General features: G+C 46.3%; 1 protein-coding gene across 2 annotated transcripts in view; it reads left to right on the top strand.

The window, feature by feature from the left end:
• MBOAT2 (membrane bound O-acyltransferase domain containing 2) overlaps positions 1-19,903 on the top strand; it is a 108,011-nt gene that overhangs the window by 26,976 nt on the left and 61,132 nt on the right. Inside the window, exon 1 of one of the 2 annotated variants that reach the window (XM_070799163.1) lies at positions 9,969-9,988. The exons of the other annotated variant lie outside the window; for it this stretch is intronic. The gene's annotated coding sequence lies outside the window, so the exon portion shown is untranslated. Of the gene's footprint in view, positions 1-9,968; positions 9,989-19,903 lie in introns of those variants that run through there. 2 annotated transcript variants of the gene reach the window in all.

Below are 19,903 nucleotides of genomic sequence, written 5' to 3' on the forward strand. Positions count from 1 at the left end.
CTTTCTTTTCTAGGGAGGCAGTGGTTTTAAATGGTGATATTGCTGCTTTTGAGAAAGGAAACTACCCTCTCTACGCTGTAGAAGTCTCCGTTCCCTCGTATGTAAAATAGAATGATGACGTTGGCATTTTTAGGTTCTTGTAATCAATAACCCTTCTTGCCAAATTCAGCCCTGGCTGAGGGAGAGAGAAGAGAGTCAAATGTGGATCAGATTGTCAGTCTTACTGATAAAAGCTGGATTGGAGGGTGTGACTTAGGTGTCCTGCCACAGGGAGCTCCCAGTCCTTTGCTGCTGTTGTTCCATCCCTAAGTCGAATCCGACTCTTTGTGACCCCGTGGACTGCAGCACGCTAGGCTCTCCTGTCCTTCACTGTCTCCTGCTCAAACTCGCGTCCATCGAGTCGGAGATGCCATCCAACCATCTCGTCCTTTGTCGTCCCCTCCTTCTGTCCTCAGTCTTTCCTAGCTTCCAGGTCTTTTCCAAAGAGTCAGTTCTTCTCATCAGGTGGCCAAGGTATAGGAACTTCAGCTTCAGCATCAGTCCTTTCAATGAATATTCAAGGTTGATTTCCTTTAGGATGGACTGGTTTGATCTCCTTGCAGTTCAAGGGACTTGCTCAAGAGTCTTTTCTAGCACTGCAGTTTGAAAGCATTAATGCTTTGGCGCTCAGCTTTATGATTCAACTCTCACATCTGTACACAACTACTGAAAAAGCCATAGCTTTGACTGTATGGACTTTGCTGGCAAAGTGATGTCTCTGCTTTTTAATACACTGTCTAGGTTGGTTATAGCTTTTCTTCCAAGGAGCAAGCATCTTTTGATTTTGTGGCTGCAGTCACTGTCCGCAGTGATTTTGGAGCCCAAGAAAATAAAATCTGTCACTGCTTCCCTTTTCTCCCCATTTATACTTGGCATGGAGTGATGGGACCAGATGCCATGATTTCCACTTTGGAATGTTGAGTTTTAGGCCAGCCTTTTCAGTTTACCCCTGTCTTGCTGTGTCTCGCTGTGCAGCACGGTTCACCGAACCCGTGGTAGGCAAGGCCTGAGCTCCGAGGCTGGAAGAAGACTTGAGGAGCCGTAGGAGCTGCAGACACGTTTACTCTCTCCTGACCAGCAAGGCAGCCGTAACACAGCCTGTCTCCTGCCTGATGCAGCAGCCTAGCAGCAGCCACAATGTAACCATAATGTAGCCATAACACGGCCATACCATAGTTTCACATAACATAGCCATGATGCCGCTCCACTGCAGCCCCAGTACACCAGCAGCCAGGGCTTTCACGGCAAAGCTCATACAGGCGAACTGCACAGAGTCGCCCAAGACCAAGCGAGTACCTCGTGACGCGCGTGCACAGTACCATCAGCCATCTCTGGAGTCACGTGACCGTGCAGTCATTGTTTACAGAACGTGGGGTGAGAGAGCCTGACTGGCGCCCTCTTGTTCATTTCCCCACAACCTCCAAGTTAGTTTAACTCACACAACACAGGCAGAGCTGGGCACCTGCAGGTTCCCCCAGAAGGAACTCGGCTCCCTCCGTCCGTGTCCCACACAGTGAAGCAGGCTGAGGCTGGCAGATCTAAAGAAAGCCCGAAGGCTCAGGGAAGGTTTTCTTTCCCTGATGGGGAGGATGGGGAGGGTGGGAGCATTGCCCTGGAAGACACCTCTGGCCCCAGGAACGGAAGGCTGCCCCCCAAGCAGGGAGTACCTATTGTGGGGAGGGCTTTTGTAAGATATTTTCTCTGTAAAGATTTTGGAACATAGTAAGTGCTGAATAACTATTAGCCATTACTGTTATAACACCTGTGCATATCATGACTTACAACAGTTATCCTACTGTACTCTAATAAGTTTTTTAAAAAAGCTATTCACTAGGGTAGATTTTAAGCCCTTGAGGGAAGGAACTCTTCATTATCTCTTGAATCTCTAATGCTAGACCAGCTAGTGTTGGCTTGTAGCATCCATGAAAGAATGTTTGTTTGAGAAGAAGAATGGCTTAGTGGAAAGAACGTGGGTTTTGGAGTCAAGAAAAAGGAATCTGCTTTAAATTCTTTTGATTGCAAAAAGGAGATATGAAAGAGTAAATACCAAGAAAAGGAAATGGAGTAATACCTGTATATTTAAAAATTTTAATGATAGTTGAAACAATTTCTGCTTCATTGAAGAAATTAGCCAAATGAAATAACACAGACCTGAAATGTTTCAATTTATCTGGGTTTCATTGTGTTTCTCTCCTTCCCATTCATAGGTGGTCAGTTTTCAAATGTTAGAATTAATTAATTTCTAATTAAAACCTAAGGACACAGTAGGAGAAATTATCATTGAAGTGTACAGCAAGGTCTTTTTTTGTTAGGTCTCAGGATGAACAGTAAGTGATACTTTATGGGAGGGTGTAGATACATTCGCAGAGTTTAAGGAGAGTGGCATCATCGGTAGTAGGGAGTCAGCAGCCTGCCTTCTCCATCAGCCTGTCCTTGAATACAGGCTTGTTGTGGTCCTCAGCGTTGTTTTAGTTTTAGCAGTTTCGGATCCCTTCCAGCGTTGTCACGCTCTCTCCCGACGGCGCGGTGGCAAGGTGCAGGCTGTAATGATGTCAGTGCCCCTTTTCACTGGGGTGAATGTTACCTGCTTTCACTCTCACAGGGACAGCCTTTCAGCCTTTCTCCTCCTTTACCCTGGGGCTTCCCTAGGCTTTTCCATTCGTGATTTCACATGCAGATTAAGATGTCATCTGGGATGGGAAGGGAGGTGGGAGGGGGGTTCAGGATGGGGAACACATGTACACCCATGGCTGATTCATGTCATTGTATGGCACAAACCACTACAATTGTAATTAGCCTCCAATTAAAATAAATAAATTTAAAAAAAATGTGTCATCTGGCAGATTCTCAAGATCAGGTTTGGTCTCAACAACTGGGCGAGTGTGGCTCCCCGTGGCCACAGTGGGGTGGGGTGCGTGCTAGCCTGGAAGTCCCCTCCCTTCCCAGGGAGGGAAGGTCCCTGGAACATGTGGCCCTGGTAGGGTCCCTCCTGTGCACGGGACATGAAAGGACTTGCAGTCCCATAGTCCAGAATTAGCACCTGCATATGGGAAAACAGTAATTTTTCTGAACACCTGTTTTTAAGATGGGGAGAGTCGTGACTGTTTTCCAAGTTGTTGAGAGTATTATTTGTTCACTAGAGGATGTAAGATGCCTCAGATGCTCTAACGGCTCAACAAAGGGTATTTCGAAACCCAGGCAGGTGTTGTGACGTCACCTCCACGTGGTGGGTGCTTCTCTCTGCTGGGCATTGCTGTTCCTTCTCACTGTCCACTTCATTTCACTGCCCCTCCTGACTGCGCCCCGAGGCTCTGGATGCAGCCAGCCAGCCAGGGCGCAGCTGCCCAGGGAGCAGCGGGGCTCAGACTGGAACCTGGAGCTGGCGACCCTTGCACTGTCCCCTGCCATGGGCACATGTGCCCATACGTGCTTTTGATAGGCGGTTACTTCTGAAGTGAGGTGAGGGGGATAAATCAGAAGTTGGGGGTAAGCAGAAACACACTACTGTAAATAGAATAGATAACCAACAAGGACTTACTCTAGTGCAGGGAACTATACTCAATATTTCGTAGTAAGCTATAGGGAGAAGGAATCTGAAAAATAATACACATATATGTGTATGTATACGTGAAATCTCTATGTGACGCACCTGAAACTAACACGGCATTGTACATCAGCTGTACTTCAGTAACGTTTTTAAAAAAGTATATCATGGAAAGGTTTTTTTTGGTGTGTGAATTTACTACTTAGAAGGTAACTTTTTTTAGAATTATGGGTTTGTTTGGTAAGTCACTTCTAGTAGGATACAGAATAGAATCCTTAAAAACTGATCATTTTTGTTGGCAGTTGGATAGGAAAGAAAACTGTTTCCTTTGTTCTGTGGACTGGGGAGCATAAAATTTTAATGGTCATTGTTTCTCTTTGGGGAGGAAAAAAGCTTCCAAAGACTTAGTTTTAGACAGAAAAGGAGTCAAATTTTAAAACTTTGTTTTATGGGACAAAAAATTTTGTCCTGTAATTTATTGTTTAGAATTTTTTAAAATTAAATTTAAATATACAAATTTAAAATAATAAATAATAAATAAATTGTGTCCCATAATTTATTATTTAAATTTTTCTTTATATAAAAAATTTTACTGTTAAAATTAACAATACTTGCCCACTGTAGAAATTTGGAAAGCATATTGCTAACTTAGAATTTGAATTCCGCATCCTTAGGGATGGCATGTGCACTTTGAGAGTTTCTCTTTCTCTCCATGGGTCGTGGTCTCTTGGAGCCTTCCCCCTGCCGTCTCCAGTGTGGGTGCACTGCTCCCCTGGCCTCTGCACAGGCTGCATTCTGCAGCTTCCTTTTGCTGCATTTGTGAGCCAAATTCTTTCTCGAATCCTTGCCTTCTTATTTGCTCTGGACCTTTATTTTTACTGAAGCCCATCTCCAAGTAACTACCCAAGAAAGAGTATAAGGACAGTAAGTTTTCTGAGTCTTTATGTATTTGAAATTATCTTCATGCAGCTTTAGGTTGAAAAGAACCTGCCTGCAATGCAGGAGACCTGGGTTCAATCCCTCAGTGAAAAAGATCCCCTGGGGGAGGAAATGGCAACCCACTCCAGTATTCTTGCCTGGAGAATCCCATGGATGGAGGAGCCGGGAAGGCCATAGTCTATGGGGTCACAGAGAGTTGCAGGTGACTGAGTGACTAACACTTTCACTTTTTCACTACCTTTCCCTTTTAACTTTTAAGACACTGTGCCATTGTTTTTCAGTGTACAGTATTGTTGATAAGTCTGAAGCTAGTCTAGAATCTCTTCACATGTAGTTGACCTGATTTTCTTTCTTGAAGAGTTGTGGGATCTTCCGTTTTTTGATGTTCTTAAATTTCACATTATGTCTGATTACTGATACTTGGTGAGTTTGTTCAGATCGAAGACTCATGTTCTTTAGCTCTGAGAAATCCTCTCGAATTACTTATTAGATAACCTCTCCCTTATTTTGTCTTTGTTGCCATTGTTTTCTTTCTGGACCTCTTATTTATAAGATTTTCACATCTTGGATGAATTCTGTATCTCTTGCTACCTGTGTTTTCTGGAGATTTCCCTCAACTTTATATGTCAACCTCTGATAGATTGTATTTCTCAAAAAATAGTCATAGTGATCTTTCTGGCACGTGTCACTCCCTATCAAGAGGTGGAATGTATTTCCTTGATCCTGGCCAGGTTTGTGACTGCTCCAGCTGACGGAGTACAGTGGAAGTGATGCTGTGTGATGTTGAGGGGTTAGGTCACTAAAAGGCCACAGCTTCTGTTGCTGTGGGTGTATGTGGCTCTCTGTCTGTCTCAGAATGCTGGTCCTTGGAACCCAGACAGCAGGGCACACGTGATAGGATTTTTGAAAATGAACTTTTAATGTTAGAACAGTTTTAATTTACAGAGAGTTGTGAAGATAGAAAGTTCTTATATAACACGCATCCACTTTTTCCTGTTGTTAATGTGTTACATTAGAATGCTCCTTTACACAATGGGTGAACCAGTATTATACATTATTATTAACCTAAACTGCATGCTTTAGTTGGATTTCCTTAGTTTTTATTTAAGGTCTTTGTGAGTTAATTTGGGGTGTCATTACAAATAACAATGACTGAATGACCTCAACAACATTTCTTTCTCATGTTTCTGGAGGCTGAAGTGTGAGATCTGGTGCCAGTGTGGTGAGGTTCTGGTGAGGCCTCTCTCCCTGGCTTGCAGATGGCTGCCTTTTTGCTCTTGTGTTCATATGGTCTTTCCTCTGTGTGTGGGGGGGCGGGGGGTGGGAGGGAGGAAGGGGAGGAGAGACAGGGCAGGAGCTCCCTCTCTGGTATCTGTTCTTAGAAGGGCACCAATCCCATCACAAGGGCCCCACCCTCATGACCTAATTACATCCCAAGGGTTCCATCTCCAGATTCCATCACATCAGGAGTTAGGGCTTCAGTGTGTGAATTGAAAGTAAAAGTGATGGTCGCTCAGTCATGTTCAACTCTTTGTGACCCCATGGACTATATGGTGTATGGAATTCTCCAGGCCAAAATACTGGACTGGGTAGCCTTTCCCTTCTCCCGGGGATCTTCCCAACCCAGGGATCGAACCCAGGTCTCCCACATTGTGGCCGGATGCTTTACCAGCTGAACCACAAAGGAAGCCCAAGAATACTGAAATGGATAGCCTCTCCCTTCTCCAGCGGATCTTCCCGACCCAGGAATCGAACCGGAGTCTCCTGCAATGCAGGCGGATTCTTTACCAACTGAGCTGTGAGGGAAGCCAAGTGTATGAATTGGGGGGAGGGGGGTGGGCACAAATATTCAGTCCATAACAAGGTCCTTCTTGTGACTCAGGACCCTGAGTGGGATAGTCCACACTTAAATTCAGGCGTCATGTTTGTTGGGTTCCTCCAGACTGTGGCAGTTTTTCTCAGATGTCCCTTGTTTTGGATGAGGTGTCCAGCTTTGAGAGTCATCAGGGATTGTGTAGAAAGCCCTTCAGGGGGGTTTGTCTGAGGTTTTCCTCGTGACTGATCTGCCCGGTGGGTGTCTGGGCGATGGAGCCCAGAGGTGCCGGTTACTTCGGTCATGTTGTGTCCAGGGCACGTGCTTTCCACCTGACGTATCGCCACTGGTATTGGCCTGGTCTCCTGGCCGAGGTGGTGCTGCCAGCCCTCTCCAGGGAGGCTTCTCCCTTCTACCCTGACTTTTTTCCACACCGTCATCTGGAAGAAGGCAGCTGAGCAGCCTGCACTGGCAGGGCAGACCCGCCGAGGAGCTGAATGGAGAAATGAGCTTGACTGGTTTCCTTTTCGGAAGACCTTGTTAGTGTGTGGTGCACTGGAGGAGGACCAGGAGGAGCCGAGTGTGTTGGCAACAAAGCAGAAGGCTTGCCCAGGGGCTCCTGAAAGGTGGAGCAGCCGTGACTCCATGATGTCCTGGATACACGAGGAGAGGAGCTGGTGGGGGACGCCCGTCTGGTGTGCTTGGCCTAAACAGCCGGGCACACAGTGGGGGCTCAAGGGGGAGGTGGCTTTGGAGCATGCGGAGGGAAGGACCGAGAGCCTCTTCTGGCCGTGTTAGACTCAGGGAGCTGGTCAGACTCGAAGAAGGAATGATGAAGAGACCATTGCCCTTGAGTCTGGAGTTCGGGGTGGAGGGCTAGGGCTCAGGATTCGATTTCCAGAATTCCAACTGTGCTTTCAGACTAAGACTTTGGCTTTGCTAGAGGAGCCTCTGGTGGTTTGATCAGAACGATGAGGAAAATTCAGAATCAAACGTCCTTTCTGAGAGCATTGTGTGTAAAAAGAAATGCTGATTTTGGTCAGTATTAGCAGCTCTGTGTCCCAGCTTTTAGAGCCAGCCCAGTGGTGGAAGATTCAGAATTCGATTTGGACATCTTACAGCTTTTTGGGAAAAGATGGGAAATTTTTAGTTTTTGTCCCTGAGGAACTGTGTACATATATTTTGGGGCTGCAAAGACAGCCAGTTGTGTTTTCTCCTCCTCAGAGGGAAGCCGGGTCGGGGTCGGAGCCTCCATCCAGCTGGATTTCCATGTGGCCGCTGCCTGTGGCTTGGTCTTCTCTCAGGCAGGATGCCGGCCCCTTCCGGCTTCCTTCTGCTCTTGCTCCCTCTCCTGTGACCCGTGGGGTGACTACCTTTCCTGTCTTGATCTCTCTCCTGGTGATGATGAAGAGAGGGAGGTGGAAGGATTTGCATCATATGGGGCCGTGATAGGACTTTCTAAAGATCTTTGACAGTTGTCCATCAGATTACATAACACTCGACTGGTGCTGCTGATGACTTAGGTATAAGCTGCTGCATTCGTGGAACTTGGGCTTCCCCAGTGGCTCAGCAGAAAAGAATCCAACTGCAATGCAGGAGACATGGGTTCGATCCCTGGGTCAGGAGGATTCCCTGGAGGAGGGCCGGGCAACCCACTCCAGTATTCTTGCCTGGAGAATCCCATGGACAGAGGAGCCTGGCAGGCTACAGTCCATGGGGTTGCAGAGTCGGACACAACTGAACGACTAAGCACAGCACAGCACATGGTTCTTTCATTTTTCTCCGCCAAAGTTCTGTGCTTGTTTGTAGAGCGTTTTTGTACTGGTGCATCTTACCTTTTCTGGGGAGTTGTTTATAGGAAACAGGTTTGCAGGAGATGATACACCAGTACTGCGTGCTCTTAGAGGATGAGGGATCCTCACCCTTGCCCCCAGCTTCAGGAAAACCTTCCTGAGCTCCCTGGGTGCCCTTCTTGCCCCTCTTAGGGCTCATCCAGGAGAGAGGAGTCACTGTTGGAATCTGGGGTTTATCATCTCCTTGCTTTTCTTCATAGTGTTAACCACGACATAACGTTTAGTTTTGCCCAGTTTTGACTTTTGACCTTTATGCAGATGATGCATACTGTATGTTTTCTTCTCTGTCTTACTTCTTCCATCAGGCTGCATTTGTGTTGGTGGCTGTAGCTGCGGTTCTTACATTTCCACCCTGGTCTGGTGTGAATACACTCTCACTTGTTTGTGTCCTCCTGTCCAAGGATGTTTGCGTGGTTTCTGGGTTTTACTGTATAAATAATGCTTCCATGGACGTTCTTGTTCACAGGTTCTTGTCACATGAACAAGAACCTGTGAGAGTTTCTCTAAGTTTATTTCCTTATGGGTCAAGTTATGGTCATGGAAAATGTATCTTTAACTTGGCTAAATAATGCCAAGCTGTTTTCCAAAGTGGTTATAACCAGAATACACAGCCGGGAATTCAATTTCTTTCATTCCTCATCCATACCAGCACCTGGCTCCTACTGTTACCAGATTGATAAATTTTGGCCAGTCTCATGGGCGTGAAAAAATACTTTGTGATTTTACTTTTCCTTACTCCTAAACAAGTGAGGTTAATGTGTTTTCATATAGTTCCTGGCGATTTGTCTTTCCTCTGCTGTGAAGTGTTTAGTCCTGTCTTTTGCCTGTTTTTAAACTGGATAGTTGTTTCTTTAAAAAAAATTTTTTTAAAGAATATTTCTAGTAATTCTATCCTATCCTATATTAAAAGCTTCCTGGTGGCTCAGATGGTAAAAGAATCTTCCTGCAAGGCAGGAGACATGGGTTCGATCCCTGGTTTGGGGAGATCCCGGGAGAAGTGAATGGCAACCCGCTCCAGTATTCTTGCCTGGAGAATCCCATGGACAGAGAAGCCTGGCAGGCTACAGTCCATGGGGTTGCAGAGAGTGGGACACAACTGGCGACTAACACTTTTATCCTGTGTTAGTTATACCTGTATTTTTAAAACTATGTATTTATTTATTGTCTGTGCTGGGCCTTATTGCAGCATGCAGGGTCTTTGATCTTTGTTGTGGCATGCAGGATCTTTTTAGGGACAGCGAACAAGATCTAGTTTCCTGACCAGGGATCAAACCGGGGCGCCCTGCACTGGGAGCACAGAATGTTGGCCACTGGACCACCAGGGGAGTTTTGTCTTTTTCATCTTGGTTTTTAGAGGTTCTCTCTGTTTTGGATTCTTCATTATATGTAATGCAGAATATCTTCTCCCCGTTTGTAGCTTGATTTTCCATTTTCCTATGGTGTCTTCCAATGAAGACATCCTTGATTATTTATTTTAAAAAGTAATTTTAAAAATCAAAAAGTTGTGATAACATGTACATATATAAAATTTAGCATCTTAACCATTTTTAACTGTATGGTTCAGTAGGGTTAAGGATATTCACATTGTTGTATGACAGATCTCCAGAACTTTTTCATCTTGTAACATGGGAACTGTGCACCCATTAAACAACTCTCTTTTCCTCCTTCCTCCAGCCCCCGGTAACCATGAACTTACTCACTCTCTGTGGGTTTGATTGTTTTACATGCTTGGTGTAAGCTCTTGGAGCTTTTTGGCCACATCATGGAGCTCCCCTCTGGGGGTCTGAACCAGCCAGCCAGGTAGGCAGACTGTCAGGTAAAGGATCAGAAGGGTCCATCATGTTTTGTTTGGGTTTAGGGAATATATTTCATGATCTAGAAGAGTGGACAGAGATTACTCTTATTTTCATATTAAGAAACTGTTGTATAAAGTGATATAAATGTGATATACTGTGGTATAAAGTGATGGATGCCAGAGGTGACCCAGTCAGGGCTGGAGTGGGGGTTTCTGTTGATGGTCTGTTAGGTGGTAACAAGCTGCTTCATTTAGACCCGCAGCCCGGTCTCTTCTGTGCTCTTTGTCATGTGTGGTTCCTAGCCAGCTGGTTGCATGCCCCTTGGCTTATCCTTTGAGGACAACCTCTGTTAAAGTCAGGGGTTCACAGACTTGGACTGTTCTAACTTTAATCGGGGATGTGTGCTCACAACGCACCTCCAGACGGAGCTGCTTTCTTGTGAGTCATAAACACCACCTTCGATGACTTAATTATGGGACTTTGTTGGCTCTGTGGTGCTGCTTAATATTCACCTCAGAGTTGGTGTAAATATTTGGTAATCTGGATGTGCAGATGGTCTGCCAGCTGTGGCTTCCTTTCGAGCCTGGGAGCAGGAACTTGTTAGTGGTTTTCATGGAGTCTCTGCATCAGGACTGGTGGAGCCTGGCCTCCCAGGACCCCCACGTGACTGGACACAGGTGCATCTCTTGCGGCTGACTTAGCACCTGTCACTGTGGCGTTTGGAGGTCAATTACTTACTGTGATTTGGATCCAGGAATTACTTTTCAGCTCAGGCTTAAAATAAAAAGACATCAAGCAACAGGAGGACGAGATGATACATAAATTTGGAATAATATTGTGACTGGAATAAGATAACAAAACTCGAGTTTGCAAGTATTTAACACACATGTGCTAAGTGCTGGTCATATGTCAGAAATAGATGCTGAGAAATAAAATAGACAAAAATCCCTGTTTTAATGAATGTGCATTCTAGGGATATCTTAATGAGTGACTCTAGGGTAATTCACAGTGCATGACAGCATGAGGCACAATGATTGATGATTTTCTGGGTAGCAATATCTGAAACCTTTAAAAATTCTAAAAAAAAAAAAAGTTCAAAGTGCTTACATTGGCCCATTCACTAATGTATTCTTTAAGTGCTTAATGGCTAAGTAATTCTAAAGGGAAGGAGTTCATAACCAAAGCTAAGCATTAAATGTTAGTACTTTTTATGTTGACATGATTGTTATTGAAAAGTATACTGTTTTTGATGGGAAGCAGTATTATTTCAAAATCAAGACATTTGTAAGTTGGTATTGTATTGAACTGAAATCTGATGATAATGAGGCAGCCCGGGAGAAAAGTGAGTTTTTTGCATCATTTGAAGCCTTTTATAATTAATAGGATAATGGAAATTGACTTTTTTTTTAGGATAGGTACTTTTTACTCAGTAGCACTTAGGTCCCCATGGACTGTAGCCTGCCAGGCTACCTTATGCATAGTATATGTTAAAAAACGATTGAGTAGCACAGGAAACTATATTGAATATCCTGAGATAAACCTAATGGAAAAACATGTAAAACAGGAATATATGTGGGACTTCCCTCATGGTCCAGTGGTTAAGACTTTGTCTTCCAGTGCCAGAGGATATGGGTTTGATCCCTGGTCTGGGAGCTAAGATCCCACATGCCTCATGGCCAAAAAACCAAAACATAATACAGATGCAAATCCAGGACTTTAAAAAATGGTCCACACTAAAAAAACAACTTTAAAAAAAGGAACATATATACGTGTATAACAGTCACTGCTGCACAGCAGAGGTTGGCGCAGTGTTGTAAATCAGCTATACTGTGGTAAAAAATTAAAAAAAAAAGATTGGGAATGCTGCTTTAGCTTGGAAGATGTAGGGGGCTTTTGAAGATGTGATGTTTGAGTTCTGATGTGAAGGGTGCAGTGTCCTGTCTGCGTTGTGTGCATTTCAGGTGGGGGTTGGGGAGCCTTTGGCCTTGAGGTGGAGACTGATCTGCTGTTGGTCACTGTGGATCAGTTCGCCTTTTCTAGAAATTGATATAAATAGAATCATTCTCTTCTTTTGTTCTAAATTCTTTTATAAACTTAAATTATTCTGAGATTCATCTATGTGGTGTGTGTCACAATAGTTCATTCCTTTTTCTTGCTAAGTAATATCCTCTGTGTGAATGTGCTATGATTTGTTTATTCAGTCAGTGTGAATTTAGATTCCTCTTCCTTTTTCCCTTCAGTAGTTCTTCTGCTTTGCTAATATTATTTGTAACCACCTAAGAGATAAACATTTCACACACTAGCACACTCTTTCTCACTCCAAACACTCCCAGTAAAAGGGGAGATGCCTCCTTGTTCTTATATTTATTCCTCTTTATCCTGTTAAGCGATGAGCTCCTAGTCAGTCACTCGTCAGAGGACACTCAACAAGCCCTGTTGATGGGAAGCAGACCAGCCTCTTTGTGTCTGTGCTGTGTGTGATATTTTGGGATGTGTGTATGGCAAGTTTATTTTATCTGGATTCAGCTTGTTTCTGCAGATTGCTTTTACTTGAGCTTCATAATTTAGCAGCTGTAGATGCAATTAATCGAATACGTTTTAATTTCACAGGTGGACAGAAACAAATTCCTTCTTAGATGATAGGAATCTTGTATAGATGGCAAGACTGAAATTAAATATGCTCTCGTTAACATGGTAGGTAGGAGATAGGTCCTTTTCATTGCTGGCATCTTGATTAAATCCCTTGCTTTCTGCTTCTGTTTTTGGTGCCTTTGAAAAAGCTGACTGCTTTTTTGGTTTCTGCAGATGATCTGAGAATACGCTTCAGGATCTGTCAGTTAATGAACCCCCGGGAGTCTGGCTGTTTTTAATGATGTTGAATTTAGCTTGGAGTAGGAGGCTAGGGGATGTCTGGGCTTTCACCTTGCAGCTCTCCATGCTGTTGTCTGGGGAGGATGAGAGGAGAACACTTAAGGGACAGGCCTGTCCTGGTGGTCGTGGGTCTTTGCTGGCTGAACCCGGTGTGTTTTGCTTATGTGGGATTAGGATAGACAGTTGCTGTATAATCTGGGAGCCAGGATGGAGTCCCAGAGGCCTGCCTGATGCCAGTCCCCTTTCTCCCAGCCCCCTCCGTGGCCATCATTGTTCGCGTTGGTCTGTGTGTCTTCTTGGCACCTCTCCATTTTCTGAGTGCAGGATCTGCCTTGTCTGTGTTGTTTCTTCTGCCTAAACAGTAATTGTCTACAGAATGTTCAGTAGAATGCGTCAGGTCTCTAAGAAAGAAGGTGAAATACGAGCTGTTACAGTTTGAGTTCCAGTGGGCTTCCCAGGTGGCACTAGTGGCAGAGAATCCACCTGGTGATGCAGGAAACACAGGAGGTGTGGGTTTGATCACTGGGTCGGGAAGATCCCCTGGAAGCGGAAATGGCAGCATACTCCAGTATTCTTGCCTGGAAAATTCCATGGACAGAGGAGCCTGGTGGGCTACAGTCAGTGGGGTTGCAAAGAGTCAGACACGACTTAGCAGCTGAACAAAAAAAAAAAGTAGTTTTACCACTCACATGGGCATCCCCACACAATATGGTTGATTGCTTGTTTGTGGGAACGTTTTATAAATATATGTTTATGTGTTGTATGTGTTCCTCTGAGTTAAATTCAAGAGATGTATGCTTCTTTCATATAGAGCATGTGTTTAGTCCCTATGCTGTAAGAAGCTGTAATTTTTCACTTTCATTGTCTGTGTAGTTACCTATTGTATGACTGTACCACAGTATATTTAGCCATTTTGCTGGTGGTAATGGGCGTTGGGTTTTTTCTGGCACTTGGCTATTAGGAACAGCACAGTTCCGAACATTCTTGATCATGTCTCCAGGCCCTACATAGTGGCCTGGCTGAGTCACAGGGAGTTTGTAGCTATAGTCCTGTAAGAAGACGCTTAGCTGTGCCCTCAAGTGTTTGGGTCAGCATGTGTGAGAGACCCCATCACTCCACACCTGTATTGTCAGACTTCGAAACATTTGGCAATCTGGTATATAATGGTATCTTATGTGGATTTAATTTATATTATTTCCTAGAGATTTAAAGAATGGTTCTTGCATTGCATTTGGGCTCCATCATATCTACTTGACTTTGAGGTTGGTTGATGAGGACACATTTCTGAAACATAAAGCATACCAGCTTTGCCTGGGGAATTAAAAAAAAAAGAATTTGAAGTTCTGTTTCAGACCAGGCGCGGGCTTGGTGGGATGTGGGCTGGGGGCGTCTCGCGAACCGTGGGGTGGCCTGGGTTGGGGGCCAGCGGCCCAAGTTAACTGACTTTCCAACCGCTTGGAGCCTCCACGTGATCCAGCCGCCAGGCGGAGCCTAGTTGGGCCATGGCGATGCTTCCACCCACCCTACCACTCGCGCCCCTGCCTGAAGGCTTGGCCCTGATCCCCTTATCCACGCTGACTGATTTGAAGGTGCGTGGCGTCTCCTCGTTCTCGGCCGCTATGTGTCCCTCTGCGGAGGGCCACTCCCCTGCCCCAGCCAAGCCCCTAGTCTATTTCCAGTTCAGACCTGCCTTCCTCTGAAAGCAGGACCCTGTCTACCCATATATCCCGCTACCCCTGCTCTCCACTGTTTGGGCACCATGTTTTTTTCTCTCAGAGCAACATTTTTCACTCTTGGTAGTTTTTTCTTGTGTAATTGTTGGATTGTCGTCTGAATTTCATGCAGCATACAGTTGTCAGATCATGCTCCTTAGTGGTTCTCAGAACGTGACCCCATCAGCAACTTCAGCTTCACCTGGACATTTGTTGGAAATGTAAATTTGTGAGTCCCATCCCAGCCCTGCTGAATCAGAAGCTCTGGCAGATGGGCTGTGTGTGTGCTTAGTCTTGTCAGCCATCTTCTACTCTTTGTGACCCTATGGGCCATAGCCCACCAGGCTCCTCTGTCCATGGTTCTCCAGATAAGAATACTGGAGTGTTTTGCCATTTCCTCCTCCAGGGGATCTTACCAACAGGTATGGAACCCACGTCTCTTACGTCTCCTGCATTTGGCAGGCAAGTTCTTTATCACTCACACCACCTGGGAAGCCCGGGAATCTTTAAAGAAACCCTCCAGGTGATGCCACCCTATTAATAAACTCTTGAGAACCACTGCTCTGGAACAGGGTGCCAGAACATAGTTAAAACCTCAGTATATACTTGCTGTGGAGAAGGCAATGGCAACGCACTCCAGTACTCTTGCCTGGAAAATCCCATGGACAGAGGAGCCTGGTAGGCTGCAGTCCATGGGTTTCGAAGAGTCAGACACGACTGAGCGACTTCACTTCACTTTCACTTTCAGACTAGGGGAATAAAAATTCTGGAGCAAGTATTCAAGAATCTAGTTCTAGTCAGCGGTGTAGCTGGTTACTGAACAGCTGGACTTACACTTACCTGGATACAAGCACAGTGCTGAGGATGCTACAGGTTGTGTCTGTGGGGCCTCGAGGACCCCTCTGATCCTTGTCCACGGGCTCTGTGCCTCGTTTCCCCAGCTCTGCCCCTATAGGGTCTCCCCAAGACAGCCTGTTTGCCTTGTGAGCCAGTGGCTGAGGATGTAAGTGTGCTATCCAAAAGCCTTTTATACTGATATAAAAGTACCGTTAGATATAATTTGTCTTCCACTGATAGAGATACAGAGGCAGTAGCTGATTTGGGGGGTACTTCTGTTATTTGTTGAGTATTGCACATCGTTTTAAAAAGTTTTATTGAAGTAGAGTTGATTTACCATGTTGTGTGAATTTCTGTACAGCACAGCGATTCAGTTATACATATATGCATATTTATCACAAGATACTGAGTATAGTTCCATGTGCTATACAGTAGGACCTTTTTGTTTATCCATTCTGTATATAGTAGTTTGCATCTGCCAATCCCAAACCCTCAATCCCTCCCTCCCCCACACCCTCCCCCTCAGCAGCCACAAGTCTGTTCCCTCCCTATGTCTGTGAGCCTGTTTCTGTTTCGTCACTTCAGTTCAGTTCAGTCGTGTCCGATTTTTCACGACCTGCAGCACGCCAGGCTTCCCTGTCCATCACCAACTCCCAGAGTTTACTCAAACTCATGTTCATCGAGTTAGTGATGCCATCCAACCATCTCATCCTCTGTTAAACCCTTCTCCTCCCACCTTCAGTCTTTCCCAGCATCAGAGTCTTTTCCAGTGAGTCAGTTCTTCACATCAGGTGGCCAGAGTATTGGCGTTTCAGCTTCAGCATCAGTCCTTCCAATGAGTATTCATGGTTGATCTCCTTTAGGATGGACTGGTTGGATCTCCTTGCAGTCCAAGGGACTCTGAAGAGTCTTCTCCAACACCACAGTTCAAAAGCATCAATTCTTCGGTGCTCAGCTTTCTTTATGGTCCAACTTTCACATCCACACCTGACTATTGGGGAAAAATAGCTTTAACTAGATGGACCTTTGTTGGTAGATAGATTCATTTGCGTCATATTTTAGATTCCACATGTACGTGACATCAGGTGGTACTTGTCTTTCTAGTGTTGCCCTTCATGTTGAGCTGCCTTGAAATTTAAGGTTTTTCTTCATGTAAGTCAGTTGTTGGCTCATTATGGAATGCCGAGCTCTGACGTGGAGCTAATTAACTTGTATGGCATGGGAGGCAGTTTACACATTTTTTCATACGAGGTGTAGCTGTTGGTTTGGTGTGTCCGTGGGAGGAGGTCCTCCTCTGATGTCACTATCTTGGACCCTTCCTTCCCTAAATGCTTTTATAAATTTATTTTAGAGCATTATTAATAATTTCTTCGAATAACCTTAAAAATAAGTGACTCTTACTGTTAGTTCTTTTGTTGTTGTTCCGTCATTCAGTCGTGTCCGACTCTTTTTTGACCCCATGGACTGCAGCCCACCAAGGCTCCTCGTCCATGGGATTCTCCAGGCAAGGATACTGGTGTGGGTTGCCATTTTCTTCTCCAGGGTATCTTCCTGGACCAGGGATCCAACCCTCATCTCCTGCATTGGCAGGCGGGTTCTTTACCATTGCACCACCAGGGAAGCCCTGCTATTTCTTTGGAGTGGCATAAATTTACCGAGGAGCAGGCTTTAAGCCTGTGTGCATGGACACTGCCTTAATTGTGAGATTGAACCATATCATTTCATGTCAAAGAAAATTCTTCTCTCACCCCCTCATGTGAAGCATGCTCCTTAGAAGGCATCTTCCAGTGTGCCTACAACAGCTGTTTTATTAGGTACTTCTGTGTGCAACTTTTCACTAAAGGCTTCTTTTGTATAAAATGGGAAGTGTTACAGAGGAGTCTTAAATGAGCTAGAGTTTTCACCCTTGCTTCTTTCTCTGTCCTGTGCCCTGCTTCCCCTCTCACCCGCCTCACTCCCAAACTTCTTGGGGGCAGTTTCTTTGAAGGCACATCAGGTCATTTGTGTAGGTATATTTTCAGAAAAATGGTGTTGAAAAAAAGGAACATCAAGTTGTTTCAGTCTAAATTTCTTTCCATTTGGAAGAAAACTTGTGCGAAGGATTGACCCATAACAGCGGGAACAAGTGTACACAGGCTTGTGTGTGTGTTATTGTGTGTATTAGGTGTTGGCATTTTGTTAACCAGATGGACGTATTTTGCAGATCACAGATTCCTGTGGTCCTGCCCTTAGCCATCAAGTTGGACCTTTGAACGTTCTCTAGAAGTAGAGAGGCAGCCGGGGAGCAGCCTAGACACAGACGTGGGTTGGAGCCTGGGGTGCTCACTGTTACTGTAGGTGTCCTTGAGCTGGTGGAGTGAACTGGGGAAGCAGCCCCACGTTTCACGGATCAAAGGATAGAAGCAGGGGAGAGTGCCCGCACACGTTGGGTCTCCATCCCGGCCTTGTAGGTCCCTTCCTTCTTGTTCTCTCTCCTCTCCAGCATGCGTTGCCTCCCCTGACCTACCCCACACATGAAACAATGACTAAGACATGGTTTCAATTCACAAGTGCTATTTGGACATCTGGGTGTGTACCCTTTCCTTCTGTATAAAGGAACAGTCTGGATATTCCCACCTGCCTGTCCTAGAGGTTTTTTGCTTGATATCAATTGTGCTAGTCCCTCCTCCTGGAGCTCCCACCATCATCTGATGGGCTGAATCCGTCTCCTTTGCAGCCCGGCTCTCCAAGGCCTGGGTACCAGGTGTGCCTCGGGCTCCTCCCATCAGGGTGATCGACGGCACCTGCTCCCGGGGTTCACTCCCGGGCACTCGAGCTGAACCCTAGTTCTCTGTGCTTTTGGAGCAGGAGCCCGCTTTATGCATCTAGGTGTCTGTCCCCTGCACAGTGGTCCTGGCCCCTCGTGGATCAGGTCTGAATTATTCACCGCCGGGTTATCTAAATCCAGAGACCTCGCTTGCTCATCTGTGGCCTTCTGCCCTGGACGTGCTGTCACCAGGCTCCCTGGGGAAGCTGCAGTTGCCAACTCAGGCGGCTGGTCTCAGCTCTTGCTCCCTGTGGCCTGACGGTGCCTCATGAGCCTCCTCTTGCCCTGCTCCACACAGCACGCTGTCCTTGCAGCCCTGACCTTGCCGGGCCATGGCTTGCAGGCTGTGGGGTTCTGCCCTGGGTCCCCCATCTCTTCTGCTGCGTGCATCACTTTCAGACGCCCATCTGCTCTGAGGGCCTAGACATGCTCCCCAAGTGTATGCATTGGCCTTCCCCCGCCCCAACTCCCGCCCCATGCTCTGGGACTGAGCGCAGGCGAGGGGGGTTCATTCTCCCCTGGACCCTTGCGCCCCGCATGGGCTCATGTCTCCGTCCCCTGGTACTGGCAGCCTCTCTTGGCGTCTCAGGCCCCGGTCGGTGCCCCAACGGCCTGAGCCTTCTCTGAACCCGCTCAGCCCTCCTGGCTCAAGGAGGCCGGACCAGCCACGGCCTCCAGCCAGTTCCGTGCACCCCTCGCTCTGTCTCCGGTTGGCGGGCACAGAGCTTGGGTCCCATCACTCACTCATTAAATCACCTGTGTTTCTGCATCATGCATGGCCTCAACCCTGAGTGCCTCCTCGTGGCATGCAGAGCCTCACTGTCTCCGAACAGAGCCCCCCGCCTCCCGCCGCATTCCGGACCCACCCCCCCCCCCCGCCCCCCGTATTCTGACCCCCCCCGCCCCCCACCCATCCTGACTCCCTCCCCCCCTCCCCCGTCCCCGCATCCTGAACCCCGCCCCCTCCACCAGCTCCCGCATTCTGACCCCTCACCCTTCCCTCCTCCCTCCGCACCACCCAGTGCTTCCTTCACCTTGGGTTCTTTGGTTTTTGTTTCTGACACCACCGTGGTTCTCACCCCTGGAGGATGACTGGGACCTGTGTTCTTCTTTTTGAGTTGTCGACTTTGGCGCCTGTCCCCAAAGATACCTGTTCAGTGTCTGGAGTGTGAGGTCTGATCTCATTCTCTTTACCTGTAACATGAGTGTGTTGAAACGAATGGTTATAGAGGTAACAGAATTCTGCGTGCGGTGGTTCTGGAATGCTTCTATAGTAACTCACGGTTTGTCTTAGGTTAGACAAGTGCGAAAAGAGAGGGAGGGCGCGCGGCCTTGGTGCCTCCTGCGCCCCGCTGTCGTTGTGCTCATGTCACCTGCTCGGTGAGCCACTCCTTCACGCGCGCTCCTTTAGGGTGTTCTCAAAGTGCTTTCTGCCCAGCCTTTAATAACTGAGTTGACGTTCCTTCCATGTGTACGTGCTTCCTTTTTTCATTAGATTCTGAATCCATCCAGGGCGGGCAGTGAGACTTATGCAATTTATGACTCCTATGCTCTGCCCAGAATAGATGCTCCATGCATTTTTGTTTCGTTACAACATATTTGAAAGAAAGTTTTTAAACTGTAGGATGCTTTGTAGATGTGAATAATTCTTAACGTCTGTATTCATTTTTCTGGTATATCTACTTTTCGCTTA

Source organism: Bos indicus, chromosome 11, assembly GCF_029378745.1.
Source record: "Bos indicus isolate NIAB-ARS_2022 breed Sahiwal x Tharparkar chromosome 11, NIAB-ARS_B.indTharparkar_mat_pri_1.0, whole genome shotgun sequence".
Lineage (NCBI taxonomy): Eukaryota > Metazoa > Chordata > Mammalia > Artiodactyla > Bovidae > Bos > Bos indicus.